This window comes from Zootermopsis nevadensis, unplaced genomic scaffold (genome assembly GCF_977971745.1).
Source record: "Zootermopsis nevadensis isolate Lab colony 2312 unplaced genomic scaffold, Znev_1.0 Znev_ptg000010l, whole genome shotgun sequence".
Lineage (NCBI taxonomy): Eukaryota > Metazoa > Arthropoda > Insecta > Blattodea > Termopsidae > Zootermopsis > Zootermopsis nevadensis.
This window is the reverse complement of record NW_028259142.1, coordinates 7,909,312-7,927,174: the sequence shown is the minus strand read 5'-3', so window position 1 is coordinate 7,927,174 and position 17,863 is coordinate 7,909,312. Positions and strand designations below refer to the sequence as shown.

At 35.2% G+C, this 17,863-nt stretch overlaps 1 pseudogene; it reads right to left on the bottom strand.

The window, feature by feature from the left end:
* Window positions 1-1,782: 1,782 nt before the first annotated feature.
* On the bottom strand, window positions 1,783-15,785 carry LOC110832242 (protein takeout-like; annotated as a pseudogene).
* Between the last annotated feature and the right edge of the window lie 2,078 nt (window positions 15,786-17,863).

Below are 17,863 nucleotides of genomic sequence, written 5' to 3'. Positions count from 1 at the left end.
CCGAGCACGACGTACAAAGGATGACGGATTCGTTGGTATACACTAGAATATCTTCTAATAATATCGCATGATCTCTCCACATGTTCCCATAGGTCATATTCATTGTTTATGGCTCTTGACTCCACAGATAAAAGTCAATTGGAGTCATGTCCGGTGACCTCGGTGACTATGTTACTAAACCACCGCGTCCAATCCGTCGCTGAGGATACTTTTCATTGAGATGATCTCTGACTTAATGGGAGTAGTGTGCTGAGGCTCCTTCGTGCAGAAACCACATTTGTCTTCTTGTATTCGCGGTGCATCTTTAAGGAGACGTGATAAGTGTCTTCTTAAGATTCGCCGATATGAAGGTCCTCTTAGACGTGTAGGAAGCATGTGTGTACCAGTAAGCTTGTCGCCAACAATTCCTGCACAAACGTTAATTCAAAATATTTCCTAGAAGCTGGCTTCAGGAACCGCACGTGGATTGATGTGTGTCTAGACATGCTCATTGTCAAAAATTAAGCACACCTTCTGTCGTAAAGGATGCTCTATCTGTAAATAACACACAAGTGAGGAGTGTAGGGTCCACTGCCAACTGGTATAGGAACCACTGGCAGTACTTTAATCGAACAGGACGATCAGGCGGAAGGAATGACTGTACTGGCAGAACGCATGACACATGATTAGAGGAAACCCTGATGTTCCCACTCCTTATACTTGGCAATGAAGGCATACATGGAAATTTATTTTCGGATATTATATCGGAAATTAAACATCTACACTCCACGTTTATAGGAATAATTATTTCTTATTTTTGGTCCTGGAACACTCACACAAAGTTTGTAAATATACTTTTGACTCCCTCTGTACATCATTGTAAGAAAGCAATGGCAACATTTTTTTTATTTTGAGGCGATGAGGTTAAGCAGTTGTGATCTAAAGAACATCTTTGCAATTTTGATTTACTTAACTTCGTATATTTATGCAACTAAAAATTTTTCTAACGATAGTGGGTTACATCCAGTATAGCTGCTTCTTTGAATGTGGTCTGTCATTCAGTATTCAAATACGCTTCGAGAGCCATCTCTGTTTTCATCTTCATGTAAAAATCTCTGGTCTAGGGTCTGGGATCAGCACCTTCCTATCGGACCCAACACATTAAGCATTTTGACCTGAAGACGGAAGTAGGGACAGCCCCGAAAAGTAGTAGTTTTGTTCTTAGATGTTGAACTTTGGATGAAGTACATAGAAATAGTAATACTAAATGTTTGTAGATTCTTGTATTTAGAGAAGTAATGTGAAATAAATAATTGCTTTTCGGGAAACTCAGTCGGTGTCAAAGAAAAGCTCGTTGTAAGGCACTTTCTGAGATACGTGTCCGAGAATTTAGTGTACGATGTTACCCAATCTGATCTAAAACAATGCGCCAGTTCTCCTTAATGAAGTTGTTCATGGCGTCACCTGTGACAGAAGAACAAAATTTCTGCCACCTCGGATTGGTTTCTTAATCTAGGGGAATATATTAGATATTTTTTCTCCATTTGTACCATATAGACAAATATATCAGATTTATTCTTTTAAACTGCACTATCTTAGTAGGTCGAAATGTCTCTTGACTGAAATTTACCTGAGATAACTTGCCATTTTTATAATGTTCCACCTAAGTCGATGTGACTCAATCTAGTAACTTTTTTTCTGGACGCATACCTTACACTCCTTCTGTTCAGCTGTTCCTCCTTGGGATATTTAATTTCTCAGAGCTTTAATCTTTCATCCGTCCTGATATTAGCTTGAATGAACTCAATTATTGATATGTGTCTCATCCAACAATTTGTTTCCATTGAAGAGGTTTCCGAAGTATAGTGATGCATCTTTCGGATCATAAGACAATTCGTAGTCATAAGGCTGTAGGTATGTGTTTCCATCGTCGTGCTTCGTGAAATTGTAGTATGTTACGTATTTTACTTTGAGATCATCTGAAACAGATGTAATTAAAACGTTATGGTTTTGTTAGGATATTAACATCAAACAGTACACGCGTATTATATTAAATTTAGCAGGACTAAATGAAAGGTAATGTCTTCCGTGTGCTTTATCATTGCGCCATGAAGACGTACGGAGGAATGATGGGAAGATCCATGCACTGTTAACCTTGTTGCTATAGAGTGAATTGTGGTCAGTTTGATATTTTGTATATTCTAGCGGATACTGAGAAAAAGCGAAAGGACCCCTGTACTCCGTAGATAGGAGGGTGGGTTGTCCTCAGTAGCAGCCTCGACGCAGAGGTTGGAGGAAACTCTCTCTGCCCCTGTCGGAAATTGAATCCTGGTGACCCAATTTTTAGTCAGTTATTATACTCTCTGAGCTTTTGGCGGAGAGTAACGAAGAACTTTCATTTGGATAGAGAGAGAAATGTACATTTCAGGGATATTAGAGAGGACGAAGCATAATGGATGATATACTAGCTGAACAATGGGCAACTGTCCCGGAACGGGTCAATAGGCCCAATCCCTGTAATATATATATATATATATATATATATATATATATATATATATATGTAGAGAAGAGAGTTGCCGGCCCGAAGAGACAAGTATTAAGAAAATATTTTCTTCCGTGTTTCCTAACCCATAAAGTTGAACCATAAAATTACACAAGAGCCAAGCATTAAAATATCCTCCTTAATATTTTTACATTGTACTTTTAATTAAGTCATTAATCTGGATTTCTCAACAATGTAAATTCAAACCATAATTTCCCGATATTTTTTCCGGACATTCTTTCTTTATATTTTTATGGATTATATAACTGAAATGTTTTATTGGTTTTGATCCAAGTCTCCATGCTGATTTTTTAGGGTTTAATTAACTAATTCGAAAAAAATTCTTCCCGAATAAAATTTTCGCCCTGATTTATCCAGAATCATGTTATTGTTTTATCAAGCAATTAGCAAAATTTCCTTCCCGGCCAAAATATCTGGTCCGGTCATCCATTCCGGGCAAAATTTTCGTCCCTATTTTCGTTTCAACCGTTCAAGTATAACAAAAATGTCTAATTCCTCTTTAAATATTTTTTATTGTTTATTTAGTACAATATTTTATTTTTTATATTATCTATGTTTTGCTCAAATTTGAACTGATTTTAATTTAATTATTATTTTACTTATTCATATTATTTAACTGATTTACTTGTTAATTATTTTGCAATAAATGAATGAATTTAATTATTATCATTATTAATATTGTACATTTATATATTCAGTTCATTGTTTGTTTGTTTTGTATTGTAATGTTTGTGTTGTTGTCAGTGCTTGGCTGTTATTGACCTTTTTGAATGTTATCAAGCACTTAAATGAATAAATTGAATTGAATAATATAAACTTTCTATATAGAGGGACATAAAATACATTCTTATATAAAAATTAACCCTACAATTGTATTTTACTTGTTTAGAAAATTAATATATCATTTTAATGAGCCGTTGCCAAATTCCCATTTAGAGTGTCACAATAGTTTATGCCTAATAATGAAGCCAACTAAAGTCAATGTAATTGTTCTTCATAAATATTAAAATAACGCAATTATTAGAAGAAAGTGATTTCCTAAAAGTACGAATAAATACTGCTGTATTTAAGAACGAGAAATAAACACTTACTATAAAGGTATTGAGTAAATTGTAATTTTGATTAAAGGTTGAAGACCCATCTCGGTTACGGGTGTTTCTCAGCGCGTTGAAACATAGGATCTTATATATATATATATATATATATATATATATATATATAAACATGAATATGTATACATATTTAAACACACACTTAGTTTTCATGTGCGCAAGCCAACTCTGGACTTCTTCATACTTTGATTATATTTCTTAATTGGAAAGGAAAATTAAAACAATTTGTTTTTTTAGGTGGAATGCTTTCCTCTGAAACTATTGTGTGTTTTAAATGGTACAAAACGATCGAAAATAATTATTCTGCTAAGTTTATTACACAATATCTCTCAGCCAATAATCTAAGAAATAGTCTCATCTCTCTTTTACGCTTACCTTGAATCACTGCTAACAACTCCCGTAAATAACCTTATTTTATTGGTATATTCACGTAATACATGTTTTACTAATCTTTTTAATTTGTATGTGAAGCAACTTCCACTCGTTTGCGCAATTGACTGTAGAAATATTGACACTTTGCGCAACAACTTTCAACAGAAGGTCAGAGTATCTGAGTTTCACAGTACTCTCGTTATTGAAGATGAACAAGATTCTAGGGCTATTATTTTTATAAAGACGTTTAGAAAATTTAAGTTTTCGTTAGTTTAAAATATCAATTTTATGAATTCCACAAATTTTTGCGTGTTACTTGATTTCGCCCCATATCGAAACAGACTTTGGTTTCTTCCTTAGAATCTTTTTAACTTCACTAACGTTCTAATAAGTTGTTATATATTGGTGGTCCATTTTTATTTCTTAATGTTATTATGTTATTTTACATCGTATTGTTCTTAATCACCGTAGTGAATAAAACACATCGTAGTAATGTTCATCTTCGGATGTAGATTTGTTTATTTATTCCTTTCCTAACCCCATCTATTTTTATTGTTTATAAATTCCTTTCTGTGAATTTAAAAGTGACATATTCCAAAAAATATGCAGTTAACTTAGTTCCTTTTTTCTACTGCATTTTCTTTCTTTATATTTGCGATAGGGTATTTTTATCTCTTATCTAGTGCATCTAGTCTCTTGTACTGATTAGAAAAGCAGTTTAGTACGATTATAATTTCTGTGGCACTCATCTAATCTAATTTTAGTAATGCCGCGAATATCACAGATTTCAAAGGCAAACTAAAACATCATCACTAGTAACCTCATTAAATCTCTTCCTTCGCTACATATTAGTATTATATGAGATTATTCGGTGCTTTACAAGTTCTCTAAGTTCTTACAAATATTTGGACTAATATTGATAATCTGGTTATGTTGTTTTCGAAGTCTGTTTTTTTTTCCATAGACACCTTCCTTTGACTCTTTACAGCCTTTAATCGTTTTACAAGATCATTATATAATTTAAAATTTATATCTACTTTTCGTTAATATATTTATAGTAATATTTTCTCTGTGCTCATAACAAGGATATTTATCTCCTCTGTACATTGTTTACCAAAGTGTTGGCCTTCATTAAAAGTATGCGTAGAAATTCTTTTGTTAGAATATGTTTCATTAGATAGTGTTTCGTGTAATGCAGTTTGGTCATATGAATCGTCGCTTTCTTAAAGTTTAAATGTTAAAAGTGACAAATGTTGTTGTTTCCACCACATTGCGAGCATTTAATTTACAAAACGTTCTGTTTATTATGCATTGACTGCTCTAAGAAACAAAAATATTTTCTTATTTAAAAATGTATTACTTTATCGTATAGTATTTTGGAACGTGGCGTGGTTTGAAGATGTCTGTCTTCTGGTTTGTTGCACCGTGTTGTGTAGTAGACGTTTACCGACGTTTAAGTGGTCCTTGTGTTCTCCATGACCAGAAGACAGTCATCTTGAAACTCGCCGCCTTGAAGATCTCAAATCCTACGTGACGTGATTTTTTAGATTTTACAGAATATTTCTTCCCGAATTGCTTTTGTTTCCTTTTCTCTTTCATCACATTTTTACGGACCAACATTAGTCGATTCTAGTGGCGATTTCTGGAGATCATACCAAATTGAAAGTATGCAAACAACTGATAAGTGAAGAGAGTATTCATAAATTCTTTTTGAGAATAGTATAAACTCTGCGTGTAGCAGTGGCATATTTATTTTTATTTTGTGTTTAATAATTTATATATTTTAAAGAAATACACGGATGTCATTAAATCAGGTTAATTATGAAAGTAAGGTCTCAAACCACATTATTGTTATTTTTAAGGACATTATTCGTATTTCTTCTTACGAACAGTATCATACCAAACAGAAAGTATGTAATCAACAGAAAATTTAGGGTATTATGCGTGAATTTATTTCTCAAATCGTATACTTTCGTAATTGGTTATAGTTTATCTTTTAATTTTAAATCGATTATTTTTAAATACACGGAAATCTTTAAAACAATTAACTTAAAGTAATTAATCGCGGTTATAGGAGATGAAAATAATATACTCGCAGTTTTGTATTTTTGTCAGTTTATTCTTCAACAACTGGTGAAATCGTTATAAAAACCATAGAGGAACTTGCAAATGGAATTAAGGACTAAAACGCCTTTCTAAAATTATTTGGTGGTGATTATTTAAAGGTTTTTAAGATTATAGTGGAAATATACAATTTACCACTTGAACCATGTTCCGCCTGTTTTGATAAAAAGAACACTAGAGATTCAGTGTTTGAAAACTAACTTATTGACATTGATAGAAACAGAGGTTGGGTAATTAAAGAAACGCAGCATAACATATTTAGTACATAGCTGAAAACACTTTACAAGATGTTACCATTTAATAATTTGGTCGTCGAAGATTGCGAAATTATTCACATCATTAAGTTTAAAAATATGTGAAACTAAAACCGGCACGGAAATGTTACCTGGGATGGAATTTTGGGAAAGTAGTTAATTAAACCACAGAAAATTCGAGAAGATATTTGCGAAAGGAATGAATAAAAAAACTTTGTTTGTATGATCCGTAAAAATCGGAATAAAATCGAAGAAACTCCCCCGGAAAATGTTTATAACATTTTATTCTGAAATGTTTTCGGTAAAATAAGGGAACAGGTCGGAAAATTATGATTCGAATTTATGGTGTTGGGAAATCGTGATTAATAGTTTAATTGAAAGTATAGATAAAATAAATTAATAGCTAATTATATATCATGACCCTTGCTTAAATTTATAATTTAATTCTATAGTTTACGGAACACGGAACAAATCGTTTAATTAATACTTGGCGTCGGACGGACAACTCACTTCTGCTATATATATGAAGTTATAACAGAAGAAGCCGGTACTAAAAATAATACATTCGTCAGAGATGTTCCGGTGATATGGGGTTGAAGAACAATGTATGCAAGACAGTGTTTGAGTGGTGGAAATGTTATTGGTTTCTTTTCAAAGAAGTGGTGTGATCAGTTCAGCTTACAGATGTCCACATCACTTCATTCAGTCTTTCCCTTTGGCACTCTGCTTAAAATGTTTTGCGGATTAATTACGATAAATAAGAGTAGCATGCTATTAAAGAACCTATATATATAGAGTGAGTCAAAAATGTGTTTATAAACTTTGTGTGCTTGTTCCTGGATCAAAAATAAGGAAAAATGTTCATATGAGCATATAGTCGTAAATGCTCCTTTTTCAAAATAATAGCCAAATATAAGTTTCAATGTATGCCTTTGTTGCCAAGTATAAGGAAAGAGATGTTTCTTTATAACAGATGCTCAAACGTTGTTCTTCTATTCTCCACACATACCCGAGCACGACGTACACAAGACTGACGTATTCGTTCGTACACACCAGGTCTTCCTCGAATCATTTGGCATGCTTTCTGCACACGTTCCCAAAGGTCGTCTTCATTGTTTATGCGTGTTTCATAAACTACGGACTTCAAGTGACCCCACAGATAGAAGTTCAATGCAGTCAGGTTGGGTGACCACGGTGACCATGCTACTGAGCCACCGTGTCCAATCCGTCGCTGAGGGCATTGTTCATTAAGATTTTCTCTGACGCGATGGGAGAAGTGTGCTGAGGCTCCGTCGTGCATAAACCACATTTGTCTTCTTGTATTCAGTGGTACATCTTCAAGGAGACGTGGCAAGTGTCTTCTTAAGAATCGCCGATATGAAGGTCCTCTTAGACGCGATGGAAGCATGTGTGGACCAATAAGCATGCCGCCAAGAATTCGTGCCCAATCGTTATTTGTAAATCTTTGTTGAAAACTCGATTTACTTCCATATAAAGTCAGTCATTGAAACTTATTTTTGGCTATTATTTAGAAAATAAAATATTCGTGACCCCATGTTCATAGGGACAATTTTCTTATTTTTGTTCCTGGAATTAGCACACAAAGTTTGTAAACATACTTTTGACTCACCTGTATATATGGATAAAACTGCCAGAAGTTACGTAATATAGTTGTTTGGGGATTCAGATGTGTGCCATGCATGTTTCTAAGGTTTAAACGACATCTGTAGATTTATGTAACGATTTCTTAAATCCCACAACTATTTATATTAATATGCACGCGATTGTCAAGTAACTATGTTTCGAAGGAAACTTGAAAAGTACACAATCTACATTTGTTTTGCTGACAATAGAAGTACAGGGAAGCATGAGATTTCATTTTAAAACGGTTTGTGGTGCAGGATTGTTGGAAGTTAGCGTTAAATTAATGCTTGTAAATATATTAATGAGGATTTATCTTACCCCAAGGCAAATTAATAACAGAGTTTGAGTTTCTGGAAAGGGCGCAGAAATATGCTACGTTAGTAAAAATCCTCCATTAGCCTGAAAGCTAATTAAAAAATTATTAGTAGCGTCAGAGGTGTTATTATAATATTGACGATATACCATACCGAAAGATGAGTTAAAGTTGCCTTTGCCGTTTATAGGCAGGGCTACCAACTTTCCAGATATCTCCTACGATCCGCGGAATGTAAGTGTTGGCACTTGAAACTGGAGGCTAATGGTCAGCTTTTCGAAGTCAACTCTGCGGCAGAGACATATAAATATTAGTGAGAACAGTTAATGCCAGCTTTCTATTCTATTCTACTCTGTGTTAACAGAACCCGCAGTTTAACACCACTAATACTAAATCTAGTCACCAGACCGAGTTCTTCCACCACCCATTACCAATAAAATATATCCATCTTAGTCTCATCATCTATCTTATTATTCATTCGATAGACGTTTAAGAAGATTCTATATGAATTAATGTGTTTCTAAACTTAGCTGCAGGTCATAACCTAACTACATTTGCGAATATTACAATAGTGGGTGACTTCATGGCGGTGGCAAGGTAACCTGGTGGTGGTCGTAGTGGCCGCGCGGTCTGAGGCGTGGAACTCGTGCGCTTGGGTTCGAATCCCACTCAAGGCACGGATGTTTGTCCGCGTCTTTCTGTGTCGTGCTGTCCTGTGTTCAGGTAGGAGCCTTGTGACGGACTGATCACTTATCCAAGGAGTCCTACAATTCGCTTTAATAGATCAAGAAACCTCCAAAAGGAGGCCACTATGATCTACACATCAGCGAAAAGTGTATAAAGGAGAATGTGAATTGTTCAGGTACTTTATCCTCCTTAGGTATGAATTTATATGAATAAAAATTTACTTGGATATTATCCATCGTCTAGTAATAAAACGTAAAACGACGTTTCGGAGATGAGGCTCTGTCTCCGTCTTCAGGTTCCTACTCAGTTAGGCCCACTAGATAGAGCTAATCCCTATCGTCCGGAGATAGGGATTAGCTCTATCTAGTGGGCCCAACTGAGTAGGAACCTGAAGACGGAGATAGAGCCTCATCTCCGAAACGTCGTTTTACGTTTTATTACTAGACGATGGATAATATCCAAGTAAATTTTTATTCAATTGACTCTTCACCATCGTCAAGAAGTTTTAGATTTGATATGAATTTATATTCTTACCTCACAGTGAAAGATCATTTTTGACACATAAAATGGTAAAGCTTTCCTTTGCACGCCCTAACATTTGCCGTTCAGGGAATTAGACGGTGTGATCTCAGTTTTTAAACTGATAATTACAAGCATTCGAGAAATTAAATCCTGTTTTAATTTCAATATGAAATTGAAAACAAATTTTCACTGTTATAAACAGGTACACAAAATGTAGAGCATTCTTAACTTAGTTATTGCGGACAAACAGTTCCTAAATAAACTTAATATTCTTTTTTTATAGTTTAGATTCGTCATGTTTGTGTTTTCAATTCATACATATATTTATTCTTCAAGTCTATACACAAACTATATTAATATTGATGTTAAAAATTAAAATTGATATAAATATTTCGTGCTATTCATCGTTTCCTCGATGTTACAATTTGCGCTATATATTACAACATGTTTCGATGTCTCAGCATCATCTTCAGGTTTTATTTTTAAAATTATTCAATATTTTTTAATGCACGCTTTTCAGTATTTGTAGATTGTAGGTTGTAGTTGTGGATGTTCCTTTTTTCTTCTGATTCTTTTGCATATTATGTGGCGTATTATATTATTTGTTCATTATTTCTGTGAAATTATCAACAATACAATTAACATTATTAATATTATTTTGTGTAAATGAGTTTGGATATTGTTATAAAAATTTACTATAAACATAGATATTAATCAATATTAATATTCTTCTAATTCAATTACTCATGATCAAATTGATAACGACCGATAGAAAGATCATAAAAATTAAGTTTTCTTAACGTCCGATAGTTTATAGGCGCTGAATTTCATCCTGATCACTGTTTGGTGATTGAAAAGTACGTAACACATTATCATAAAGTAAATAAAAAACTCAAAATTTGATTTGGACACATATATTCTGAAGAATGTAAATGATGCAGAATTTAAGGAACAATATTCCATCGACATATCAAAATATGCTACATCTTTGGAACACTTAGATGATAATGTGGATATCCATTGCAATTATGAAAAGGCTAAAGAGAATATAAAATTGACTTGAACGAGTATAAACACAGTTTGTGAAAGAATATTGCCAGTTATTATACAAAGAGTAGCAGAATAAATTGGAATGTTTGCAGAAACCAAACCGAATAAATGGAGACAAAGTGGACTAATAGACCTTTTAGGAAGAAAAGAATAGAATATGTGAAAGACAAAATTAATGGGCTTTGAACAAACATTAATAACAAAAATATTTAAGACCTCTACAGAACCAACTTATTCCGTGGCTAGATAGCCCTTGTGCGCTGAGTTGGTGAACAAATGCCGGCCCTTAATGGAACCGGATTTTCGTTGCTGTGTTTATAAGAGCCCACGCGCTATTTCAAGCCAGATAAATCTAATTTACACGCATTAATGTTATCTTCTAATCTCTGCCTCTATTTCCTGTGTGACATATTTTATTCAGGCTCCCAAACGAAAACTTTGTACGCATTTCCTATAACTTCAATTTAAATTACCTACCCATCATGTCACTCTAATAATATTTTGAAAAAAGTACAAAGTATGAAACACCACATAGTGTAGTTTTCTTCCTCTCCCCTATATCTATTTTAGATACAGATATTTTCCTAAGAACTCTCTTCTCACACACGTTCAATCTTTTTACGTCACTTGGAGGGTGAGGCTAAGTTTTACACCCACTCAAAGCAAAGATTTAAATTAAAGTTGTAGATTTTTTAATCTTTACGATTTTTGGTAGAATTTTGTCCGCTTTAAATTTATTCATGAATGCAATTTTAATTTGTTAACTTCTTTCCATATGTTTTAAATTCGTAACATTATCTAAGAATGCCTTTACACCGGAATTTGTTAGGGTAATCTGGTGACACATTCTCTGCGTTTACTTCTGTACTATCACCTTTACAACCAATCAATAGACGCTCTTAATTACATATTATGAAGCAAATTTGAATACCAGTGATTACAGATCTTATATAATATAATATATGAATTTACATAACTTTACTAGCGGTAATATACAATTATTTTTATTAACCTAGTTTTGTTTAATTGATGTTTATATGAGTTGGTAAGTCATTTCCCACCTAAAAAGTTGTGCCAGTCTTGTTTTACTCTACTTCTGTGTGTACGTAATCGGTGAAATGACAACGCAGATACGCCTGTATGAATATTTTATCAAATTCCAACGTATAGAGTAAATCCGGGAGAGATGACTCACTGTTTGCAATATTTGTTTTAACTCAATCCGAAAATTGTCAAAATGGCTGAAAATTTAGAGATATTATATTTAAGATCTATTTTATAGTAATCCATAAACAAAATATCTACAGCAAATTAATTCTCAGAGGTATAGGGCGATAAAGAAAAGTTGTCTTAGCGGCGTCTCTCCCGGACATGCCGAGAGAGACGCCGCTCTTTGAACACATCCTGTGAATTCAAAAAGAAACATATGTAAATGAAAACTGATGAACTTTATTCAAAGTAATAAATTAATTTGAACATTAAAAATGGAAAAAATATTGGAATACCAATAAAAATTGAAAAGATAATGAATATTGAAATGAATTTTTAATTACTAAGTAAATACATTCAAAGAAGAGTGTTCCAGAGTTTACTTCGAGACTAAGTGTAAACCAGTGAATTTAGAGTCTACGTGTTAGTCATTTAAATTTGCTAGTTTCACTTCTGCTTCTTGCTATTTTCCTTTCGCAAAATTTTTCTGCCGCAGTCGACGCATTTGTCTTTGTACGGAGAGCAGAACTCATAAAACCAGTTTTTGCAACTCAATTTTCAGGGGTCTCTTGATTAGAACTCTCTTTTATTGATTCTTTTTAAGTTTTCCAACCTTGTACATCTTATGAAGTGAGTTATAGTCTGTAAGAAGGCAAACTTGATTTTAATCGTCATTTTTAGAAACAATGATTCAATCTAGTTAGAAGATAATGAAATTGAACAGGCATTTTTGAGTATCCTTTAATGTATATGTATGACTTCTTTCAGTCAGCTGTGGTATATTTTTAAGTGTGGCATCTATCCACTTGCCTTATCCAATGACCAAAATGGCGGCCACTTCGTGTGACGTCAAGACCAAGAACACTGGAAACCTCTAATGTAAAGTGATTTCATAGTTAATTCGACTGGATCCAATAAAGACAAATTTTATGAACAATAGATATAACTTTGAGCACAAAATTAACAAACTCGCAGCATAAAATCAGTTATAATTCTTGCTTGCACTCACAACATTTCTCTCGTCTCACTGAACAAGGATATGTATTGCCATCGGCCAAGGATTACCGGAAACAACCGACCTAAAGAATTCTGCGTCTCTCCAGCCGCGGAATCTCTCCCGGATTTACCTTATATAAAAAATTGCATTTTAATTGCTTATATCAGGTGAAAAAAAGAAATGCAACTTCTTGCTTGAGCAGGGCACTATAAAATTAACACTGATATAGCCACTTAATAATCGAAATACGATATTTTAATGTGATATAAGTCAATTCGTGTTAGAATGTGGAAATGGTAGGATAATTTTAAAATTAATGGTAGGGAGATATGTTGTGAGAGTGGGTGGTGAATGGAACAAGATCAGGATCGTTACATAATGTCATGTTTTTGTATTAGCGGTATTGAATTATCCAGTATATTACGAAAGTGTTAGTTGTAAACTGGAAGCCTATTTTTCTGTTAACTGCCTGTCATTGAGTTTCAGTTGTAATAAGCCGCTCGGATTAATGGCTGGATAAATGTGTAAGTCATTTAGCCTAATTACCTCACGTCCTGCAGGACAGCTTCCTTGGCTCCTTCGATGGTGAAATTCCGAACAGCGATTGTAATTCCTGAATCCCGGACTACTACCTCTTCGGCAAGGACTGGATCTAGGACAGGCACGCCATACTTCGGGTCGCCTAAAAATCAGTGTCTTATTTACAATGAGCATTTATAATTAATGTGAAACTAGCCACATAAAAAATTCTAAAGTTACCAGAACATGATTCTGTTGATTTTCCTTTAAACATCCTTTAATTGGCTGAATGAACTTCTTATTATGGTCTTCTAATAAAATCACAAAATGTCGAGTCATGTCTTGTCTTTGCATTGTGTCTTTATTCACTAGGTGTCCAAAATCCTTATATTTTCAGGTCGGCAGGCTGCTTATTGAAATATTTCTCACATCTTTAAGGTATAGCCTGTTAGTATCAAATATTATTTTGGAAAAAAATACAAAAGGCTACAGTGGCTTCGATAGTACAATGGAGAGAATGAGACAGTTACCTTTGAGAAGTCTAGGAATAGCCTCTCTGCGTGCTTCAGCGCGCAGTCGCTGAACTTCGGGTCATTTTTGGAACAGGGGTTAAAATAGTCGGCTGAAATGCAGTAAAAATATGCAAGTAGTTGAATTATAAGTTTTGACAAAGTAGCCACACAGAAGGTGTTATTAACTTATCGTTTTTAAATAATTGTTCACTACATGAAGATGACTCTGAACTGCATACAAGGTGCGATCGTAAAGTTTCAAGACTGTGTCAATAGCGGGCGAACCGGATGTAGTACGAGCTTCTGCCTTTAAGGGGTGCGGCCTACATTCATAGTGAATCAGTGTGCCAGCCTGCATCATCGAATTAGCATTTGTTTCTTAGTTACGGGCGTTTTGGAAGTGCATTACACCGACCCTCCTGCGATTTCGGAATGGCGTGTGCATCAAATTTTGCCAAAGATTCGCCAAAACGGCTACGGAAACCTATGAAATGCTAAAGCAAGCATTTGGGGAGTCCGCAATGGGTCGTGCACAAACTTTTGTGTGGCATTCACGTTATAAAAATGGCCGAACCTCTGTCGATGATGACGAGCGTTCTGGACGACCATCTTCGAGCACAACGCCCGAAAATGTTACGAAGATTCGGCAGGCCATTCACGAAGATCGACGTCATACCATCAACGACTTGTGCGACATTGTTGCGTGAAGATGTGAGACGGAAGCGGCCGGCAAATTGGCGCAACCACAACTGGCTGCTGCATCATGACAACGCGCCAGCGCACACCGCCCTTAAAGTTCGGCAATTTTTGGCCTCAAACACCATGGCCGTCATCCCGCACCCTCCTTAGCTCCGTGGGACTTCTTCCTCTTCCCAAAGATGAAAATTCAGCTAAAGGGAAGGAGATTTGAGACGATAGAAGAGATTCAGGCAGAATCGCAGATGGTGCTTGACAGGCTGACAAAGAAAGATTTTCAGGGATGCTTCGAGGCTTGGCAGCGGCGCTGGGATCGTTGTGTTCACTCCCAGGGGAACTACTTCGAGGGAGATGGATGAATTTAATACCTGAGATAAGTATAGGCGCAGTCTCGAAACTTTCCGATCGCACCTCGTATGTAAATGGCTCTTTTTTTTCTCTTTTTTTTTTCAGAATGATGGTATACCGTTGAAACGTTTTGAGTAGATATCGTAAATTTGTAGAGATGGTGCATTTATGTTACAAGGGAACGTGTTGATAAAGGGTTGTAATTAATGTTTTTTAATTTATCTGTTTCGAATTTAGGCAAGGAGGTTGGCTACATACAGCCTCTAAAAATGTTGCGGCAGAACCTTAAAACAGTCACAACAGCTTCCAATCATCCCTCTAATACATTTCTACAGCTTGACGCTACAAAGCGTATAAAATGTAAACATCATGGTTAAATAAACCGATATTTCGTCAAGTTCAGAGCTTCTAAGGAAGTATCATTGTTCCTTTACATATGCTGTAGAGAGTGAGAATATTACGTGTATGCTTGGTGTCAGAAGTACGGCGCATACACTGATTTGTTAACAATGATTGCAAAGCTTCAGAATTTTTTAAAAGTTAAAATGGACGTGACTGGATATATATATTAAATATTCAAATTTTCCACTTACGTTCACATTTTATTTAAAATGCGTCTAGCTCTCAGTCTTACATAACCACCCTCATCGTAAATACGCTAAACCAACACGTAACCAAACGTAAAGAAGTCTAATCCAACCTAATCTGACCCAGATTCGTCTGGACCCTATGAGACATATTGCCACTCTTGGGGCTCTCTTACACTGGTTAGCCCCCGATCCATAAGGGCATCGCCGTCGCTGTTGGGTACGTGGCCCACAAAGGGGATTTCCACATGGGGTTTCCTTCCAGCCTTGGACCTTGGTTACATTGGCTATCATAGTAACTTGGTTAAACCGTCCTAATAATTACTATGTTTACTTTGGGGTCACAGTAGCCGCGCGGTCTAAGGCGTGGGCCTTGTTCCGCTTTGTCATTGGGACAGTGGATTAGAATCCCACTCAAGCCATGGATGTTACGAAAAGTTGGGACCCGCAGTGCTCAGGCACTTAGTATCCCAGTATGTTTACCTTAGTTACAATTGTTATCTTAGTTGCCAGGGCTGCCTTAGTTTTTATGGTTATCATCTTATGTTTATTTTGGTTGCTACAGGTATATCCATAAGACTTTACCATAAAAGTAGGATTAACTTCATGACTTCAGTAATTCAGTGCAGTCAGTGATAGGAAATCCTTTGGAGAAAATTGAAATATGAAACATAATGAACAGTACTACCATACTTATCCACAATTGACTGATGTAAAATGATCCATAAATTATTTTAGCTGAAACGCTATTTCCTTAAATCAAATTTTAGTCATAACTGTCATTGATTATCGTATAGATCAGCAGCTGCCAAACTGGGAATTGAATCGCACTGAAATGTAGTCATGTTGACCTTGCTAAGAAATAGACTGGTCGTACTCCCTCTCCTTCTAAAAGTACGATAAACACGACGCGGTGCAAGTTGATTGCATCTGCTTGGAAATTTGTCTCTGAACATTCGCTTGGAAGCCATGAGTGAGGCTGGAGAATTAAGTTGGAGGATACGAATCAGATAGAAAGATTCAGGGTTCTATAAACATAATACGGCACTGAAGGTTTTGGGAAGAACGTAAAATAGTTAGGGCAGTTTTATTCGTGGTGTATCTTAAAAGTGATGCTGACAGAATTGTTAAAGATGACGGGTATATACAGTATGAAACTTCAATTATTTGAACGTAGTTGATTTTCATTGTCTTTTTGGGTACTGATGAATACTAACTGTGACGCGTTTAACCTTGCTGCTCCACTGCAGAATTCATAAATGAAGAAAACCGATTTCAAATCCGATTTTATGCTTAACGAAAGAACAATAGTTCTGTATGGCGATGACTGTTTGACCCAGAAGAAAATTTATGCATTTTTTTGGATATTAAATAAAAAAATAACCAAAGAGATTTTGTGCAGGATGCCTGTCGCCTTTGGGAAAACACGACAGACAGACGATCTCATAATGTTTTTTTATCTCACGTTCAAAATTAATTTCACCTCGTCCATGTTAAGTACGTTCTTTTGTTCGAAAGCGTTCTTACCAGTTTGCGCATCCAACAGAAAAAGTAAATTCCATTCGATTCGGATCGGTTCTGTTCGGTTACTTTCGATGTAGTGTTCCGGACGTTCGGCTTCACAATACGGTTGAAATCGCAACGTATCGCTAATTTATGGAACAGAACTCTAGCCAAACGACTGGATTCGAAAAATACATTTATGCTACAATTCCGTCCCGTTTGCTCCCTGTCGATTAGCTTTGTTTTATACTACACTGCACTAGCTCTTAAGGAAATGTCACATTTATTTAAATATTTTAATTACGCTCTTAAAATTTTAAGTATTTATGAGTGAAACGCTTGATTTAATGATACCCCGCGGGTCTGAATTAAGCCTTCTATTACGAAACCATTCAGAAGTGACTGGAGGCCATTATTACGTAACAGTGGAAACAAGTCAATGGAACATGTTATTGCACAAAGGTGACCTAGGAAAGGATTACCGTAGCAATAGTTTACGTTACGTGACGTCATAAGCACATATGGATTTTCACTGTACTCCAAAGATAACATCTTTCAAATCTTATTTCTGTTCATTGATCCCAATTATTCCGATATTTCGATCAGCTGGTCAAAGATTATGAATGGAAAGCGCCTGGGGAGAAAATAGAAACTGCTGATGTTATGATTTAATTTAATTTATAAGTTAATATTGATATATTGAAAGAAAAATATATGACAACTAACCTCAGATGCGGTGGATTCATCTGATTAAAAAGAGAGCGCGGCAGTTAATATGAGCTTGATTCTATTATACCTAATTGTGTATGTTTAAGATATTAAGAATTTTCCTTTAAAAGAAATTTAATTAATTTCAGTCGTTTACATGA